General features: G+C 40.8%; 1 pseudogene; it reads right to left on the bottom strand.

Moving 5' to 3' along the window:
* Nucleotides 1-324: 324 nt before the first annotated feature.
* LOC128566523 (protein DBF4 homolog A-like) lies at nt 325-20,554 on the bottom strand (annotated as a pseudogene).
* Between the last annotated feature and the right edge of the window lie 84 nt (nt 20,555-20,638).

Raw genomic sequence — 20,638 nt, 5'->3', positions numbered from 1 at the left:
GGGAAACTTAAACAGCTACAATGCAGAAATATCCAACCATGAGAACCCAAGAATGGTTGGAGACAATGTACTGGATAGACATATAGATCCCTCTAGAAAGTTGCACAGCCATAGACGTCTCTGCACAGAATGGGAACTGCCTTCAACTGCGAATTGTCAAATATGGTTTATCACAACAATGAAAGGTTGGTTTGACATCAGATAATGTAATGCTAGCATAAAGGAGAAAGACTGTGAGATCCGAAAAAGGTTTCTTGAATTTTTTTTAGAAAATTTCAAATATTACCTTTATTAATACTTATATTTGGTTCTGTAAACAAAGTTGGAAAAAAGACCTAAGAATTTTTATTCATACTTATAAAAATTTCAAGAATACAATCCTTATCACTTCTGAAAAACACACTTTTTGAAGTCTGAAAGCCAGTAAATGTAAAAGTTAATTGGTAAGAGAAAAATATTGCCAACAGATTATTTGAATTTTCTTCTTCCTAACTATCTAAAACATTGCATATACTACTGTTCTCCATGTAGCTTATAAAACTCAAAAATTCTGATTTCTTTTCACTAGTCTGAAAGACTAGTGAAGTAAAAACTGTAGAGGTGAACTACAAAGTCTGTTTTCTTCTTATGTAGCAAGAAATTCAGTTCTTTCCTTTTCTCATTCAGTATTTAGTTCCAGATATTTTTTATTTCATCCTATTAATATTTCCACTTTTTGATGGATTTCACCAGAAGGTAAACTATCCATATTCTTGATATCACATTCATTGAGTTCCTCAGGAGGACTATGGGATGAAGTCTTCGCCTGAAGTGCTAGGTGTTCCTGTGAACTGTTAACTGTTATCAGACCAGAACCATGACCATATATTGAATGAAGGTCCTTTCCCAGAAAAAAAACATAGCATCTGACTTTTGTTTTGCTTGTGATGCGCTATTATTCATGTTGAAACTAGAAACAGATATAGACGTCTGTAGTCTACCTGAACAGCAATCTACTTTAGTTCTTCTGCGTCATAGTCACTCACAGTTATTTTATGCTCAGAAATGTCAGACTTGCATTCCTGTTTATGTGAAGGTAGCTGTGTAAAATTTGTCATTTCCTACTGGATTTAACATTTATTAGTCATGTTCTCATTTGATCCCCTCAATTTATTTGAAGGGCAAAGGGATGGACTCTAAAATAAACACAAATTTTTGTCCAGGTTTCTGGGTCTCTTCATACAGAAAATTCTGCTCCATCATTTGTACATTATTTTCCCTGCATTCTTTCTAAGAACTACATTGCAATTCTAGCTTTTCTTTTGGTTCAGTCTTCTTCAAGACATTTGCAGAAATGAGAGAAAGTGACTCAATGCTGTATTTTATTCTTTTTTTCTTTTAGGTCTATCCCTTTCATATTCCATAAACGCAAAAACTAAAGATACAATGTCCTCAACAACTTAATACTGGTTACTCGGTGAGAAATTTTCGTTGCTCACTTAGGTAAATTTGAAGATATTCATATTCATATTCAGTGGGCAACATTCACAATATCTTTGTTTGGTTTTTGTTTTTGTTTTTTGTCTCTTTCAACTAGAGCTGAATTGGGGTTTCACCACATTTATTGCCTTATATTTACATTCTTAGTTTAACCTAAGTTTGCTTCTAGATGCTAGATGGCTTATCTACATCAAAGGGACCGGAAGGCTTCTAAGTAGAATAATTTATAGAAGGCATATTGGTCATCTGAAGATAAGATGACCTATAAAGTTGACTCTTGAGTCTTCTTGTCTTTCGTGCACCAATACCAACTCTTTCCTCCACATCTTTAACAGAAGTACTTGATTTCTTCAGTAAATACAACTCTTTTTTTCTTTTGTTCTATGTAGTATATGGTCCTTGATAGCCTTTTCAACTAATAATTTTCCTCCATTTAAACACACTGTATCTAGGGACTTAAATGAACTTTCATCGTGGCTGGGATGAGGTGATGTGGTTTCTGCAGTATATGCAGATTCTGCATGTAGTACAGGAGAAATCTGACCCAAGGTTTGTGAAAATTTAGCTTCCTTTTTATTTAAGATAACCAAATAACTTTGCTGAGAAATTCTTCAACTCACCTTCCCAGATCCTTAATGTCCTTTGGCAGATTTTCAGATATATGGCGACAGAAGGTAAGTCCAGGTAAAAAGCTTTTCCCCAAAGTGACTTATGTTTCAATTTTTCTGGTCTGTTACCAGTTTTCAGGATTTCTAACTTGGTCTATACATTTTTTTTTTCCATTTTTGACTTGGATTCCACCCTGGAAATGTCCTTTGCTATGGATCCTCGTGGCTCCGGGGTTCCTGGAAGCCGCCTGGCACCTACCTGCGGGGTCCCGAGAGTGTGTCACGCCCGGCGGCCGGAAAAACAAGCCTCTCGACAGAGCAGTCTCTTCTTCTTTCCCGCCGGCCACGGCCCCCACGCAGCAGAGGTGCAGCTACTGCAGAGTTTCCGGCCCCAAGGCACGGAGGACAAAGGCGCAAAGCACCAACCAGGCGGCCGCAACGCCAGAAGATTCGAAAACGTGTCAGGAGGCAGCAGCGCCAACCCGCGCGCCCGGCCCGCCCTCTCTCACGTCGCCCTCTCCCCTCGCACGTCGCCCCTCCCCTCGCACGCCGTGCTCCCCCTCGCACGTCGCCCCTCCCCTCGCACGCCGCGCCTTCCCCTCCCAGGCCTCCCTCTCCCCTCGCACGTCGCCCCTCCCCTCGCACGCCGTGCTCTCCCCTCGCACGCAGCCCCTCCCCTCGCACGTCGCCCCCCCTCCGTACGTCCACGCCCCGCCCCGCCCCCTCGCGCGCCTTGCGCAGCCTCGCTTTCCCCAAAGGTCTTAATAAAATTCAGTATCTGTAGTAAACCAGGAGAAGAGAATCTCCCTAATCTGATGAAGAGTGTCTATGAATATCATACTTGACAAATGCTAGAACCGTATACTTTGAAATGAAGAACAAGACAAGCCCACCTGTCAGCACCACTTCCATTTAACATTTACTTGAAGTTCTAGCGAGAATAGAAAATCCCCCCAAATTACAAATGATACAGATTAGATGGCAAGAATAGAGAAAGTCCCAAATAATCCACTATTTATTGGAATTAATAAGCTTATCAAGGTTGCTGAAGACGAATATGCAAAAATCAGTTGCACGTGGACGTCTTGCAGTGTCAGAAAACAATGAAGCCGCTTAGACCTGTGGGAGCAATTCAAAGGCACACGTGCGGCAGCTTGAAGAGGCTTCCACTGCCCAAAATTTGAGATAACTTGAACACTGAAAACAATAATGATGGTAATGAACCGCATTTATTTTATGTTATTTTCACTATATTTAATAAATAAAACTCCACGAGTACAGTGTGTGAGAGAGAGAGAAGGAGAGAGAGAGAGAGAGAGCAGATTTAATTAAGCTGGCTGTGAGACTTCCTGGGAAGCTACCTGGGTAGTGGCAGAATTTGCCCCTGTGTGGATGATGCTAAACTCACCGGCAAATTGCCCTAAGAGATGCTGCTGAAATTTGATGGAATGTGAACACTTCTGGGTGTCCTGTGTGCCAGTGAGCATCAGAGGAGCAGGAAAAGAAGAAAACACTGGAAACAAAGTCAAGAAAGAGAGGTGCCTGGCTCCTGCAATGTCTCTCCTGCGAGTACCCTCCACTAGCAAAGGTTTACATCCCGGCAACTGGCAAAGCAGAAATACCAGAGCCCACTCCAGTATCATAAATCTGAGCAAGAGTGAACTTGGAGCTGTGAGGCAGTCAATTAATCAATAAATGTATATGTTTGTGTGTATGTGACACATGCGTATGACATAGTTTTATATAATATGCTGATAAAGTTAACTATAAAGTTGAAAGCTTTAAATTTAAGTCACGTGACTCAAAGGTTTGTTCTTCCACCTTTCAGACTGTTGCAATACTGAGGTTTGCTGCACATTCTCCAAATTTTAGATGAGTTTTAACGTTGGACAAGTGTATTTCAGTGACTGTCGGGTTTTCTGAAGTTAGAGAAATACACTCTTGTTCAATCACGATTATTGGCACAATAACTGCCTATAAAAAGTGGAAAAGGGTAGTCTGTTTAATAAACCATTAAGGAGTAGCTGGATATCCATATGGAAAAAATTAACCTGCCGCCACCTCACCCACATCTAAAAATCAATTGTAGATATAAATGTGAAAGTCAAACCATAAAACTCTAGCAGATAATACTGGAGAAGTTTTCCATAATCTTGGACATATCAAGGAAGAAAACTCATAAGTTGGACCACCTTGAAATTAAGAGTTCATCAAAGATACCATGAGGAGAATGAAAAGGGAAAATGTAGAGCAGGAGAAGAAATTTTTAATAAAAGTAACTGACACAGGACTTGTTTTCAGGCTACCACAAATCAATGAGAAAAAGACAATCCAACAGAAAAAGGGCAAATGACTTAAACAGGTACTTCACAACATAGGAAATGCAAACATTAAGTAAATGTGTATATGCAAAGGTGTTTGACCTCTCTTTGGATCAACTTAGATGGAACTGGAGGCCACTGTCCTAAGTGAAGTAACTCAGGAACAGAAACATAAATGCTGCATGTCCTCATTCATAAGTGACAGCTGAACCATAGCTACATAAAGACACAAAGAGCAGTATAATGGGCAATGGAGATTTATCAGGGGTGGGGAAAGAGGAAAATTACCTATGAGGTATAATATACACAGCTCAGATGATAGATATACTAAAAGCCTAGACTTCACCATTATACAACATATGCATATAACAGAATTCAATTTGTACCCTCTAAGTCTAATAAAATTTTTTAAAGGAAAGAAAAAAAATAAATAAAATAGTAAAACCATAAAATTAAATAGCACTCTTAGATGTCTCTCTGAAAGATCCAAGTTTCAAGGGAGGTTTGATGAAGAAATGCATGAGCATTAATTCTAGTCTACTTCTCTAAAGAGTTCCCCACATGCCATTCTGGCACATTATATTTTCCAGAGATGGCCACAAAAATACTTCCCAATCCACATACTCTTCTTAAAATGTGACTTTGACACTTCTATTAAAAGATTGGGTCTATCTTCTTTCCCCTTGAATCTGAGTGAGCTTATAAACTTTAGCAGACACAATACTGTGTCTTACAAGTTCCCTTAAACAAAGAAACAAACAGGAAACAAGGCTACATCATGAAAGACAGCACAGCTTCCAGCTGCTCTGAGAACCAAGCTACCATCTAGGACAGTGCCCAAGCAACTCCATGCGGACGCCATATTTAGATGTTCTGGCCAAAACCCTCAGCTGTAGCCACAGATAAAAGCCAGTGTCAACACAAGACATGTGAGCGAGGAAGTCTTCTAGAAGATTCTCATCCCCTAATTATCAAGTAAACCCCAGACTTTGAGTGTCCTAGTTGGGGCCCCTGTCATGTAGCAGAGATAAGACATCCTCAGATCCCCGCTACCCAAATTCCTGCCCTCCAAAGTCCATGAGCGTAACAAAACAAATTTTTTTGAGGCCATTATGTTTTGAGGTTTGTTAGCAGCAACAGTAACTAAAATACCAATATTCTTTGTTATTAGTTATAAAAGGATTTCTAACCTCTCAGTATCCACGAGACTTGTGACAGTACTAACATCATTGAAAGCTATAACCCAGTTACAACCTAAGAATAGGGAGAAGGGGGAAAGGGAGGGGAGGGAGGGGAGAGGTAGGTGGAGGAGGGGGATTAATGGGATTACACCTGCGGTGCATCTTACAAGGGTATATGTGAATCCTAGTAAATGTGGAATGTAAAGGTCTTAGCAAAATAACTAAGAAAATGCCAGGAAGTCTATTTTAACTAGTGTGATGAAAGTGTGTCAAACGGTCTATGAACCAAGTGTATGGTGCCCCATGATCATACTAATGTACACAGCTATGATTTAATAAAAAAAATAAATAAAGGAAAAAAAAGAAAATTTGCAAGCCAGACTTAAGTTTGAAGAGAAGAATTAAGTTTGAAGAGAAGAACAATTCTTTCACTTCTGTATTAAAGTAATGTGCAGTGGTGTGCTAAGGCTAGCCCATACTGGCTGTGAGAGCCATATGTGCACATTCCTTTCCAACTGGCTGTGGTGTGAGTATTTACACTATGGAAATTGGCAAAAGCTACACATGAAGCCTTCCCTGTCCCCAGAATTGGTTTATCAGAATACTGCTGGAAATGTGGGTTTCTGCTTCTTCACGTTTCTGCCTTGTTCCAAATAAAAAAAAAAAAGAAGAAGAAGATAAAGGAAAAGAAAAAAGGATTGACTTTATAGGCAGTTTTCTAACAAGCCTGCTTTATGGCATATTTGTGATGTTCCAAGAGCTGCTGATGAGCCTGAGACTTTCAGGTTGGCTTGCTGTGCTCTAGCATTCCCTGTTAGGACCTCCACATGGACTGTCCCATCTCTGAAGTGTCCTTCACACACAGTGATAGATAGTTGGAGGTGGAACAAACCTGAATGTTCTGTGAGGGGCAAATGGCACCATGATTCCCTTGAAAAGAGGGAGTTTCTTCTGTTCATTGACCATGGAAAGCTCTTCTGTCCACAGCTGAGCCCCTGACAGCATGGCCTGTGGGCTCTGCTCTGCCTCAGTTTCAGATGGTGAGGCACGGCAGGCAGCCCCCATGCTACCCTCTGCAGTGGCTGAGGGCCACACATGGGACTGAGGCCCACACAAAAGGATGAATCAAGGCCATGAGTCGAGCCTTTAATAAAGGCTCATGGAATTGAGTTATTAAGTCATTCTCCCAGCACATAAGTGGTACTTGCCGCTGCCACTTTAATAAATTGCATCTCCAGTGTATTATCTGCATAGCTGCTAAATATCTTCATTATTAGAATAGGAAATTGGGCAGCAGAAGATGAAACATCAAGCCCTGTGTAGTCTAACACAGTGGGAGCGCTGGGAATAAAACTAAGTTTTGCATTCATTCAAACTAGAGCTGGAAGAAGAAATACTTTAAAACTTGTATCAGCATTTCTGCTAACAATTTATCCTACAAATGTATTTACACAGGGACAAATTAAGGAAGAGGTATTATAAAGATGTTCATCAAGGCACCATTTGGGTCCGTCAATAAGTTACTGTTTTACATGGTGGCAATCTATGACATTAAAAGAAAAACTATCATTAAAGGGGGCAGATCTGTATGTTTTCATATAGGAATATCTCTAAAGCACATTCATGGAGACTACTGAGGCAAACCATACTCGGTAGAAATATTTCAAATTGGTAAAACGTGAGATTTGAGGATATGCCTAGAAGGAAACATGTAAAACACTGTACAGATTTAGGTAAGTGGGGCAGGGGTTTGAGGTAGAAAGGAACATGAGTTTCATTTTATAAGGTTTTGAATTGTTTTAAGCTTAAGAATCACATCAATAATAGTATTTAATAAAATAACTTAATCAGTATTAAGATGCTTGAAATTTTATGTGGTTTGAATATATTCCCCCAAAATTCTTGTGTTGGAAACTTGATCACCAGTGCAGCCATGATGGGACAAGGGACATTGGAAAGTGATTGAGTCATGAGGGCTCCGCCTTCATGAATAGATTAATCCATTCTTGGATTTATGGATTAATGAGTTATTACAGGTTAGTTATCACAGTAGCGGATCTTTTCTAAAAGCCTGGTTTGGCCAGCTCCCATGAGCCCCCTCCCCGCATGATGCGCTACACCACGTCAAGACTCTGCAGAGTCCCCACCAGCAAGAAGGCCCTCCCCAGATGTGGCCCCTCAGCCTCAGACTTCACAGCCTCCCAAACTCTAAGAAACAAATTTATTTTCTTTACAATTACCCAGTCTTAAGTATTCCGTTATAGCAACAGAAAGTAGATGGAGACAAATCCCTTTATAGACAATTTTGTCCTCTTCCCTCTGCTGTGCTTAGGAGGCCTTTCAGTTGTCATCTTTTGCTGTCTGACCACACCCTTGGAGGTCATACCCTAAGCAGCTCATAGATTTATTTATTCATTTATTTTATTGTTGGGAATTCATTGAAGGTACAAGAAATCAGGTTACACTGATTGCATTTGTTAGGTGAAGTCCCTCTTACAATTGCGTCTTGCCACCAAAAGGTGTGGCACACACCAAGGTTCCACCCCCTCCCTCCTTCCCTCTGTCTGCTCTTCCTTTCCCCACCCCTCCCTCCTCCTTTCTCTGTCTCTGCTCTCCCCTTCCCCCACCCCCACCAGGTCCTTAATTGTCATTAATTGTCCTCATATCAAAATTGAGTACATGGAATTCATGTTTCTCCATTCTTGTGGTACTTTACTAAGAATAATGTGTTCCACTTCCATCCAGGTTAATACAAAGGCTGTAAAGTCTCCATTTTATTTAATGGCTGAATAATATTCCATAGTGTACGTATACCACAGCTTGTTAATCCATTCCTGGGTTGGTGGGCATTTAGGGTGTTTCCACTTTTTGGCGATTGTAAATTGAGCTGCAATAAACAGTCAAGTGTAAGTGTCATTATGATAGAAGGATTTTTTTTTCCTTCTGGGTAGATGCCCAGTAATGGGATTGCAGGATCAAATGGGAGGTCTAGCTTGAGTGCTTTGAGGTTTCTCCATACTTCCTTCCCCAAAGGTTGTATTAGTTTGCAGTCCCACCAGCAGTGTAAAAGTGCTCCCTTCTCTCCACATCCTCGCCAGCATCTGCAGTTTTGAGATTTTTGTGATATGGGCCATTCTCGCTGGGGTTAGATAGTATCTCAGGGTGGTTTTGATTTGCATTTCTCTAATAATTAGGGATAATGAGCATTTTTTCATGTTTGTTAGCCATTCGTCTGTCTTCTTTAGAGAAGGATCTATTCATGTATCTTGCCCAATGATATATGGAATTGTTGGCTTTTTTCATGTGGATTAATTTGAGTTCTCTATAGATCCTAGTTATCAAGCTTTTGTCTGATTCAAAATATGCAAATATCCTTTCCCATTGTGTAGGTTGTCTATTTGCTTTGGTTGTTGTCTCCTTAGCTGTACAGAAGCTTTTCAGTTTAATTAAATCCCATTTGTTTATTTTTGTTGTTGTTGTAATTGCCACGGCAGTCTTCTTCATGAAGCCTTTTCCCAGGCTTTTTTTCTGAGGATATTGATTGTTTCATGCCTTAAATTTAAGTCCTTTATCCGTCTTGAATCAATTTTTGTGAGTGGAGAAAGGTGTGGGTCCAGAATCAGTCTTTTACATGTGGATATCCAGTTCTCCCAGCATCATTTATTGAATAGGGAGTCTTTCCCCCAAGGTATGTTCCTCTTTGGTTTATCGAAGATTAGGTGGTTGTAAGATGTTAGTTTCATTTCTTGGCTTTCTGTTTGATTCCAAGTGTCTATATCTCTATTTTTGTGCCAGTACCATGCTGTCTTGATCACTATTGCTTAGCATTACAGCCTAAAATCTGGTATGCTGATGCCCTCGGCTTTATTTTTATTACTAAAAACTGCCTTAGCTATATGGGAGTTTTTCTGGTTGCATACAAAATGCAGAATTCTTTTTTCCAAATCTTGAAACTACGATGTTGGTATTCTAATAGGTATGGCATTGAATCGGTAGATTGCTTTGGGAAGTATAGCTATTTTAACAATGTTGACTCTTCACGGCCATGAGCATGGTATGTTATTCCATTTGTTAATATCCTCTGCTATTTCCTTTCTCAGGGTTTCATAATTTTCTTTATAGAGGTCCTTCACCTCTTTTGTTAGATATATTCCTAGGTATTTCATTCTCTATGAAGCTATGGTGAAGGGAGTTATGTCCTTAATTAGCCTCTCCTCTTGGCTGTTATTGGCGTATACAAAGGCTACTGATCTGGACATTGATTTTATATCCTGAGACATTACTGTATTTTTTGATGACTTACAGGAGTCTTGTGGTTGGGTCTTTGGGGTTCTCTAAGGATAAGATCATATCGTCAGCAAAGTGGGAGAGTTTGACCTCCTCTGTCCCATTTGGATGCCCTTTATTTCCTTGTCTTGACTAACTGTATTGGCTAGAACTTCCAGCACTATGTTGAATAGTAATGGTTAGAGAGGACAATCTTCTCTGGTTCCAGTTCTAAGAGGAAAAGCTTTCAGTTTTACTCCATTCAGTAAAATATCAGCTATGGGTTTGTCATAGATAGCTTTGATCAGTTTAAGAAATGTGCCACCTGTGCCTATACTCTTCAGTGTGCTAATTAGAAAAGGATGCTGGATTTTATCGAATGCTTTTTCTGCATCTATTGAGAGGCTCATATGGCCTTTGTTTTTGTACCGTCAAATGGTGAATGACATTTATGGACTTGCATGTGTTAAACTAGCCTTGCATCCCTGGGATGAAACCTACTTGATCATGACATATGACTTTTTTGATAAGCTGTAATCTATTGGATTTTGTTGAGAATTTTTGCATCTATATTCATTAGTGAAATTGGTCCAAAATTCTCCTTTTTAGTTGGGTCTTTTCCTGGTTTTGGTATCAGGGTGATGTTTGCTTCATAGAATGTGTTCGGGAAGATTCCTTCCTCCTCAATTTTTTGGAATAATTTCTGCAGTATCGTCTTTGAAGGTTTAATAGAATTCTGATGTGAAGCCATCTAGACCAGGGCATTTTTTTGATGGAAGATTTTTTATTGTTTCTTTGATCTCAGTGCTTGAAATTGATCTCTTCAAGGAGCTCTATTTCTTCCTGGCTAAGTACAGGGAGAGTTTGTGATTCCAAATATTGATCTATTTCCTTCACATTGTCAAATTTCTGGGCATAGAGTTTCTGGTAGTATTCAGAGATGGTCTATTGTATCTCTGTGGCACCAGTTGTTATTTCCCCTTTATCCTTTCTGATTGAGGTTACTAGAGATTTTACTTTTCCATTTCTAGTTTATCTGGCCAAAGGTTTATCAATTTTATTTATTTTTTTCAAAAAAAACAACTCCTTGTTTCATTAATTTTCTGAATGATTCTTTTGTTTTCAATTTCATTGATCTCTGATTTAATTTAGGATTTTTTTTTCTTCTGCTGGGTTTAGGCTTAGATTTTTCTTCTTTTTCCAATTCCATAAGATGGCTTGTGAGTTTGTTGATGCGCTCTCTTTCTGTTTTTTGAATATAGGTTTCTAAAGCGATAAATTTTCCTCTCAGAATTGCTTTTTCAGTGTCCCACAGGTTTTTGTAGCTTCTGTCGTCATTGTTGTTATGCTCAAGGAAGTTAATGATTTCCTGTTTTATTTCTTCCTGCACCCAACTGTCATTCAACAGAAGGTTGTTTAATTTCCATGCCTTTGTGTGGGGTTGAATGTTTTTGTTGGAGTTGAATACCACCTTCAGAGCCTTGTGGTCTGAGAAGATACAAGGTAAAATTTCAATGTTTTTGATTCTGTTGAGGTTTCTTTTGTGTCCTAGGATATGATCAATTTTGGAGAATGTTCCATGGGGCAATGAAAAGAATGTATATTCTTTACCTTTGGAATGGAGTGTTCTATATGCATCTATCAAAGACAATTGTTCTAGGGTCTCATTTAAGTCCCTTATATCTTTGTTCAATTTCTGTTTAGAGGATCTGTCCAGCTTTGTAAGAGAAGTGTTAAAGTCCCCTGTTATTATGGTGTGATGGAATAGCATATTGGTCAGACTGAGTAAGGTTTGTTTCAAGAATCTGGGAGCATTTAAATTGGGTGCATAAATATTTAGAATTGAAATGTCTTCTTGTTGTATTTTTCCCTTGACCAATACAAAGTAACCATATTGTCTTTTTTGACTTTAGTTTCTTTAAATCCACATGTATCCGAAAATAAGATTGCAACCTGTCTTTTCTTCTGACTTCCGTTTGCTTGAAAAATTGTCCTCCAAACCTTCACTCTGAATTTTAAAATGTCTTTTGAAGCTAGGTATGTTTCCTGCAGACAGAAAATGGATGCTTGTGTTTGCAGACAGAAAATGGATGCTTGTGTTTTTTAGTCCAGTCAGACAATCTATGCCTCTTCAGTGGGGAATTCAAGAGATAATTGATAAGTGTGGTAGTGTTCTATTCATCTTATTTTGTGAGAGTCCATTGCTTAGTTTTACCTTTTGCATCATCATGGAAGCTAGGTTCTGTCCTTTAATTTCTGAATTCTTACTTCACTGTTGATCCATTGCGATGGTCAGTGTGTAGAACAGGTTGAAGTATTTCCTATAGAGCTGATCTTGTGGTGAATTTCCTCAATGTTTGCATATCAGTAAATGATTGATTTCTCTGTCAATTTTAAAGCTTAGCTTAGCAGGATATAGAATTCTGGGCTGGAAATTGTTCTGTTTAAGTACATTAAAGGTAGATCACCATTGTCTTCTTGCTTGAAAAGTTTCATTAGAGAAGTCTGCAGTCACCCTGATGGATTTCCACCTATAGGCCAACTGGCACTTACTCCTGGCAGCTTGAAGAAGGTTTTCTTTTTTCTTGACTTTGGACAGGTTCATCACAATGTGTCTTGGAGAAGCTCTGTTAGAGTTGAAGCGACTTGGGGTCCAATAGTCATCTGAAAGGAGTGTGTCAGAATCTTTGGTGATATTTGGGAAATTTTCATTTGTAATATTCTCTAGTATGGCTTCCATTCCCCTGGGGGCATTCTTCTTCCCCTTCTGGGATACCTATAACTCGTATGCTTGAACGCTTCATGAAGTCCCATAATTCTGTCAGTGAATGTTCTGCTTTCTCTCTCTTCTTTTCTGCCTCTTTAACTATCTGAGTTATCTCAAGAGTTTTGTCCTCTACCTCTGAGATTCTTTTTTTGCATGGTCTAATCTGTTGTTCATACTTTCTTTTGCATCTTTAAGTTCCCTAATTGACTGCTTCAGTTCCTTGAGCTCTTCTATATCCTTCATATCGTTCATCTCTTATTTGATTCTGTTTTTGGATTCCTTTTTGTTATTTTCCACTTTATCAGCAGTTTCCTTCATTGTTTCCATCATTTCCTTCATTGTTTTTTCTTGACATTTCTGTCATTTCTAAAATTACTTTATATGTGGAATCCTCTGCAGTAGCTACCTCACAGGAAAGAAAACAAAGAAACCCTTAGGAGGGTTTCTCTGGTCTGCTTTTTCATGTTGCCAGGATTTTTTGCTGATTCTTCCTCATGAGTGTTTTCTTTTATCTGTTTCCTTGCCATAATTTTCCTTCCACTTCCTCTTGCTCTTTAAGTTACTATGCCTCTGGCCTAGGGTTTCAATGAGTCCTTTTGGTATAGGACCAGAAGGATGAGAAGACTGAAGAGTATGAAGGGGGAAAAAAAAAAAACGAAAGAAAGAGAGAAAAAAGAGAAAGGAAGAAAGGAGAGGGGGTGAATAAAAGGGAATATTGACAAAAAGAAGAGAGGCACAGAAAGAGGGAGACAGGAGCAATATAGGTGTACAGTAGGGTACTTTGTGCCAACCTTAAACACTCCTAACCCCAGGAAGTGCCAGGTTGGGTGGTTCTCTTGAGGTCAGCAACTCTTTGCCAGCCTGTTCAAACACAGTACCCCACCTCCACCAAGTAGAGAGGAAAGACAAAAATGCTACAAATCAAATCAAAACAAGCAAACAGAAAACTTTACAGGATAAAATTTGGGGAAAAAACAAATAATAGGGGTAGAAACACTAGCAAAAATGAAGTTTTAAATGTTAAAGAAAGCAACAATGGAAAATTATATTTAAACTAGAAAAATGAAGAAAGAAAAGAAAGTAGAAAAGAAAAATCTAGAGGGAAAATGTTGAAATTTTTAAAAACATTAAAAACAAAGCAGTATAAATATCATGCTGAATATTGTCTGGGGAACAGGTGATCTTCTGGGATATGAGATATTATTCACAATGCTGGTGCAGGCATATGAGATGAAGACTGGAGGCCTATGCTGATTTCTCAAACCCTGAAGGATGGAGAGCCTAAATCTCTCCTCAGCCCACTTAAAAGGCACTTTAAACCATTAACCTTGGCTAAGCAGAAGCTTTCCCAGTAGCACTTGTTGCTGGGATCACTCCTGAAATGGCTGTCCACTTGCCCAGTGTGCCAAAACTGGTCTCACTCTGTGACCCTGAGGGCCAAGGCTATCGGGCATCTCATTCCCCACCTTTAGGCTACTCAGTCACTAGATTACTCACCCAAGGTCTCCTGCCTGATCTTGCTCTGCGACCCTGAGTGCAGAGCTTGCTAGGGCAGTTCTCCCACAATGGCTCCACATGGCTCACAGCCGAACACTATTAGCTCTGTCCTGCTCAGCTGCACAGTCCAAGGCCCTAGACAACACTTAAAGTCCTCCACACTCTTGCCCAAGTTCTCCCAAGGTAATTCAACTGAGTGCCAAGTCCAATAAAAACGAAACAGCTCACAGGTAAAGCCTTTCCAGTTTGCAATCTCACTGCTACTGTACTTACAGTTGCTGGCGGGATTAGATCAAATGAACACATGCAACCACTTGCCAGTTCTCCACTGGTTTTGTCCTCCTCATGGGGTCCAGTAGTCTCTCACTGACTTCCTGTGTCCCCAAAGGGATGTTTCTGGGCAGATCCCACCAGCCAGAGAAGCCTGGAGTCTTCTCTCCCCAGTCTCACTGTGCCCAGTTGCAAGGAAGCTATTACTTGGCCGTCATGTTGATCCTCCCTCCATGCCTTGGTTTCCAGATTTATTTTTTTTCTAAGGTCAGTTTTGCTTAGCAGTTTATCACAGTATCCCCAGCACCTCAAGTAGCACTTGGTGCACAGTGAGGGCCAAAATACAATGAGAACACACAGTGTCAGAGGGCGGCTAGTGCCAGGAAGGAGATAGTGCAGTGTGAGGAAGGGTGAAGTAACTTTTAAAAAGGTGGTCAGGGAAAGTTTTACTGATAATTTGATAATTGGGTAAAGCCTTAAAGGATTTAGTAAAGCCAAGCTATCAGTTAGAAGAGATTTCCAGGTAGAAGAACAAATGCAATGGCCTGAGGTGGAGACTGTCTGACCAGCGGTGTGCTGAATTCCTTTAAGCTTCCCATTTGGAATATGCACAGCTTACTCCTGAACTTAACACGAGACATTGAGTACAATACATGCAATCTATGTCTTAATTCTTTAATTCCTAGAGCTAAAGACATTAATCAGGAAAACAATTTTATTATCTAAAGCAAATGGGGTCACTGTTCTAAGGGAACTGGAAAAGGCTGAACTTATTAGAGCAAGAGAACTGGAGTGACTCTCCCAAGAAAGTCAGGGTGATTTCTCTGCAAGGGGAAGTTGCTTATTAGCCAGTCACAAATATTCAGGATAATTTTGCCAATGACCCTGAGCAAGAAGATTGGAGCAAAGAATCCTCCTGTTTCAGCCTCAGAAGTTGCTAGGGACATAGGTGCAAACATACCATGCCCAGGTGATTTTCCCCTTCTTACTAGAGGTGGGGTCTTGCCCTTGCTCAGGCTGATCTCAAACAATCCACCTGCCTCAGACTCCCAGAGTGCTGGGATTACAGGTGTGAACACCACGTGCATTCTGGAGCTCTTATTATTCCAATAAGGACACCCAGTTCACATCTGCCTAACGAAGTCACCCCTCAGCCCACATATCTGGATTCCAGTCCACACTGACTAATAGTCAGTCTGATTGGAATCTCCAGCCCTCCAGACTGAAATCAAGAAACCTGCCTGTGATTCTCATCGTCTGTGCTGAGGAGATCCAGCATCTCAGCCATCGTGATACCTTGATTCACTTCCCTACCGAAGCTTCCCGACTCTCTTCACAGCTCTCATTCTACTTGACCTCCACATGATATTTGATACTGTTGATGACCAACCCCCTTCCCAAAACTCACACTTATTTTAGCTGTCACGAAATGGTTTTCCACTAATCTTGAGTGTTTGTTCCTAGCATCCTCCTTCCTGTGCTTCGCCCTTAAATGGCAACATTCTCAGCATCTGTGTTGACATTTTTCTCTCTCTCCCCTAGCACTGGCTCTCACGTAAACACTTATAACCCGTAGTAGTGACCCGTAAGGAGCATTAAGGCCATCTCCACCATTACTCCATGGCTATCATCAGTGTAACTTATGAATACTGTCACCTGCTGTGTGTTAAACACAAAACCAGTAACATTGTGGATCATGTTAATCAAACATGAGGGAAACAAAGAGACTGCGTGTAAATACAAAAGTGGGGCAGCTGTGCCTGCCCCACCCAAATAAGCTGGCTTGGGAGTAGCGCCATCTTGGAGAGGCAGCTTTGGAGGGAGATTTTTAACTAAGAAAGCTGAAATCTGAGTGATCGGATTTTGCTCTTCCTGAAGAGAGGCTTGAATGATGTGGTCAGCAGGTAACCTAGAGAAAGAAGCACCCTCCACCCAGGTTCCCACACACAGACCAGAAGAGATGAGGTCCCTGTGGACTGACCAGAGAGAATCCCCACTACTTGCCTGAAGTAAGCAGTCTGGAGACAGGGTAGTTAAGAAAAGAATCCAATTATCTGTGATTACGTGGGTAAGACAGAAAATTTTTAAAAAGCACCAACACCCCAGCCTCTCCTCCCACGCAGGTCCCTGAGTGGCGTCCCCTCCATGGAGCCAGCTCATGTCTCTCAAGACGGCTGTGGTTTTCTGCAGAATTGTGTTACTGGCTTTTCTGGGGTCACTGACTTGGGATATGCTCTCATTTCCAGGGAGAGTAGATGGAAGAGGTAGGACCCTTGAGACTGAACTCAGGAATCAAGTCGCCTAGGTCAAATCCCAGCTCAGCTACCTTCCCTATCTACCTCCCTGTTCTTCAGTTCTCTTGTCTGCTAAGTGGGGGTAAATATGGCATCTAACTCATGGGGTTAAGTATTCAGCAAGTTACTATATTAAAGGGTGAAGAACCTGAAGTGTTAGGTTCAGTGTTGAATTCTCAATATAACCCTAATGGAGAAGGAGAGAGCCTTAAGGAATCCCACAAAGCTCAGAAGTCTTGAGCTCAGAGCTCACACTGTACTGCTCCCAATTTCTGCTCATCAGAGTAGAGCTCACTCCCAACCCCCCAATTCCTTCCCTCAAGGCAATTGTATCAGAAACTGGTGCTTATTTTTCTTTGGTTGTTTTTTTCCTAAGACCTAAGCAAAAGAGAGGAATCAAATGACTATTCATTTACTAAACTGATCTATCTTCCTGAGGGCAAAAAGTAAAAAAAAAAAAAAAAATTAGAATACTCTTCCAGCTGATTCCTGTTGAGGATTTGAGAATACAAGTTACTTTCTGAATTATGATATATTTTGAGCACAATTTTTCTGTCTAAATGTGGAACATTTCCATAAACTTGTGTCTTGCTTCTACTATTTGTTTGCTGTTTTGTTTTTAAAGGGGGCAAGAAACATTTGTAGAAAAAAAGAATTATCATAGCTTAGTAAACATCTGCTTTACTGTTCTTATTCCAATCTAAAGTTTTGCTAAGCACAAATAAAACTTTAAGACATAGTACAAAAATATTGTAGACCAATAGTTCAATAAGAATCATTTATCTCACTTTCCTATCTTGGATTCTATATTCACCAAGAAGTCTTCTGATTATAATTTGTCTTAAACTGATTTGTCTTGGCCAGGCACAGGGACTTACACTTGTAATCCTAGCCCTCTGGGAGGCTGAGGCAGCTGAGTCGCTTGAGCTCAGGAGTTTGAGACCTGCCTGAGAAAAAGCAAGACCCCATCTCTACTAAAAATAGAAAAACTAGGTAGGCATCATGGTGGGCACCTGTGTCCCAGCTACTCAGGAAGCAGAGGCAGGAAGACTACTTAAACCCATGAGTTTGAATTTACTGTGAGCTATGATGACACCGCGGTGACAGAGCGAGACTCTGTCTCAAAAAATAAAGTAAAATAATTTGTCTTTAGTCAGAAAATGTATCGAGCAGTGGACTTAAATATTTGGTAATTGTATTTCTTACTTATGAATTCATGAATGATTGTACATCAATCTTTTGTGAGTTACATATATACAAAACAGGTTGTATACAACTGGTTAATTCTGGAAGCCCTAAACAATTAGAGTGCCTCATCCTCTAAAGCAGTGGTTCTCAACCTTCTTAATGCCACGGTCCTTTAATACAGTTCCTATGAGTCACAGCGCACAACTTCAGAACTGCTGCTCTAAAGTCTCTGGAATACTGTGGAACACTCAGGTATGATTGCCAGTGTGAGGCTATGACTGAGGGACTCCTAGCTTACTTTTACAACATCTCTATTCAGCTCTTAATTACTCCAACTATTGTAATTATATCTCCTACTCTGACCTCTGTCTGCAACTGCCCAGTGATCTCACATAATGTCTACCTACCGTTCCATATTTCTAGGACCTAATCCATGGCCTTGCCCTGCAAGCACATTCTTTCTGATACTCCTAGAGGTTTCAGGAAACCACAGAAAGGCTTTAAGCAGAGTAGTTACATCTGGCTTGCATTTCTGTAAGAGTTAGGGACCCAGTGTGGAAAATAGGTTGTTAGAGGGTAGGAGTGGATATAGGGTCAGCAATGACCTTGGCCTGGACCAAGGCCAAGGAGGTGACCTGGGAGATAGAGAGAAGAGGATAATGCAATAGAAATTTATGAGGTGTATCTGTGATGATGGGATATGAAAGGCAGAAGGGATGGAGGTGCCAAAGATCATTATCAAGACCACTCCCTGCTTTCTGGGGGATGCTTTACTCAGAAAAGCAGCAGGTTTGGAGAGAAAAATCATACCGAATCAGGTACATCTCTGAGACATCCAAATGAAAATGCTATATAGGGAATTAGACTTAGGGTTGGCGCTCAGCTGGGAGAAATGGGTCAAAGATATAAATTTAGACGTCATCATCATATCGATGGTATTTGAGAGGTGAGAGTGCCTAAGATCTCTAAAGAAAAGAATGGAGAATGAGGAGAGAAAGGGAGCAGGTGATTGGAACAGAGTGGCCCATATCACAGTAGTGGAAGTCAGACTGACCCGTGGGACCCGGCACAGGGACAGGAGGAGCAGTGTCAGAGACGTAGGGGAGAACCAGCCAGTGGTGTCACGGATGCCATGGAGGAAGGTGCTCTCCGGGGCTGTGGTGCAGCGTTTATGGGCCGTTGCTGAGTAGTCAAGTTGAAGTTTCCATAATATTTCTTTTGGGAATAATGTTATGAAAGAACTGGAAAATGTTTATTAAAAAATAACCCTCTGGATAAGCAATGTGAATCCTAGCTACATTTAATAAAACAACTTTTCAAGAATTACTTATGCAGCACCAAAATAGAGAATTGAAACCACCACATAATTGTTCATCCAGAAAGTGTCATTCCACTGCCAGACATTTGAGTGTTTTCAAATATCTCGAGATTTGGCATCATGTAACCCAAACAGGCAGATGTTGGGCAGTCTTTATTTTTCCCTATGAATTGTCCTGATATTTAGCATCAAGTACAAAACAACCTAAAACTTTCCACAGATTGCTGACCCCATAATCCCACCTTTTAAACTTAAAGCCAGAGGTGACACCTCCATTTTTTTGGTTTATGCACTTCAGGCTTCTTAAATCACTTAGAACACAATTTGTCAGTGTTCCCGGACACACAGATAAAATATCACATTCATTCCTTCCCACCATGAAGCCAAATCCAGATAAATTTTGATTCACTAGCATAAGCCCTCTGAGATCCCTGTATCGGGTTTTGCCTGTTTCCAAGGTGACGAAACCCTGCAGCTAGTTACTATTCCAAAGCACACAGCCAGATCCTTGTCACGGTGATACATTCCATTTTCTATTCAGTTTTATCCCCAGGAGGAAACAGGGTTCTATGGACTTGCACATTTAGACTTGCCCTTCTGTCAAACATTAATAGAATCATAGGATCAAGGGGGGAGACCTGCAACTCTCCAACCCATCTGCCCCCACTTCTGCAGGAGGATGCTTAACCTAACTCCAAGGAACTGAGGTCTCCTCATATTTAAAAGACAGCCCCTCTTCCCTGCAGAAGAGAAAATTCTGAACCCCCCAACGAGTGTTTCCCAGTGCCTCTGCCCTGTGAGCTCCCAGAGGCAGCAGCAGCAGCGGCCTCAGCAGTTGGAAGGTGCCAGACAAAGACAGACTGGGAAGAAAACAACCTAATTCACCTAGAGATGATTCGGATCCCATACTTGCAATTTTGGAACATATTATGGAAAAGCGAAAGCTTCACAGCACAGCCAGTTCACAATAGAATGTTTTCCAGATTAGATTACTCACACTTGGAGGAGTCCAGAGGTCACCCAGCATCCACTGGGTCAGCTCTTGAGGGGCTGTGGGGATCAGCCACTGTCTCTCACTGCACCCTTTACATGCCTCTTCCAGTAAGTAAATTTCCCAGTGTGGGGGAACCTAACTGTTTAAACTATCTGCTCTGAGACATAGTCTGCCTTCCCAGCAATGAATACTTCAATAAAACTGTGAAATCTTTCTTAAAAAGGGGGGTGAGCATCCTTGGGGATTTCTCTAGTTTCCTCCAAGCAACTGGAGGGGGCATTGTAGCGCTTACAGCCCATGTGCTCAGTTACCCATTCACAACACTTACAGGATGCCCACTGTGTGCTCTGCTGGGCCTCGGGTGCTGGCATAGAGGCGTTTATGGTTATAACTCAGCATGTGACAGGCACTGTGTTAGACGGTGAGGTGCAGAGACAAGCAGGAGTCCAGCCTTC

The sequence above is a fragment of the Nycticebus coucang genome, chromosome 15 (genome assembly GCF_027406575.1).
Source record: "Nycticebus coucang isolate mNycCou1 chromosome 15, mNycCou1.pri, whole genome shotgun sequence".
NCBI lineage: Eukaryota > Metazoa > Chordata > Mammalia > Primates > Lorisidae > Nycticebus > Nycticebus coucang.
This window is presented reverse-complemented; position numbering and strand designations above follow the sequence as displayed.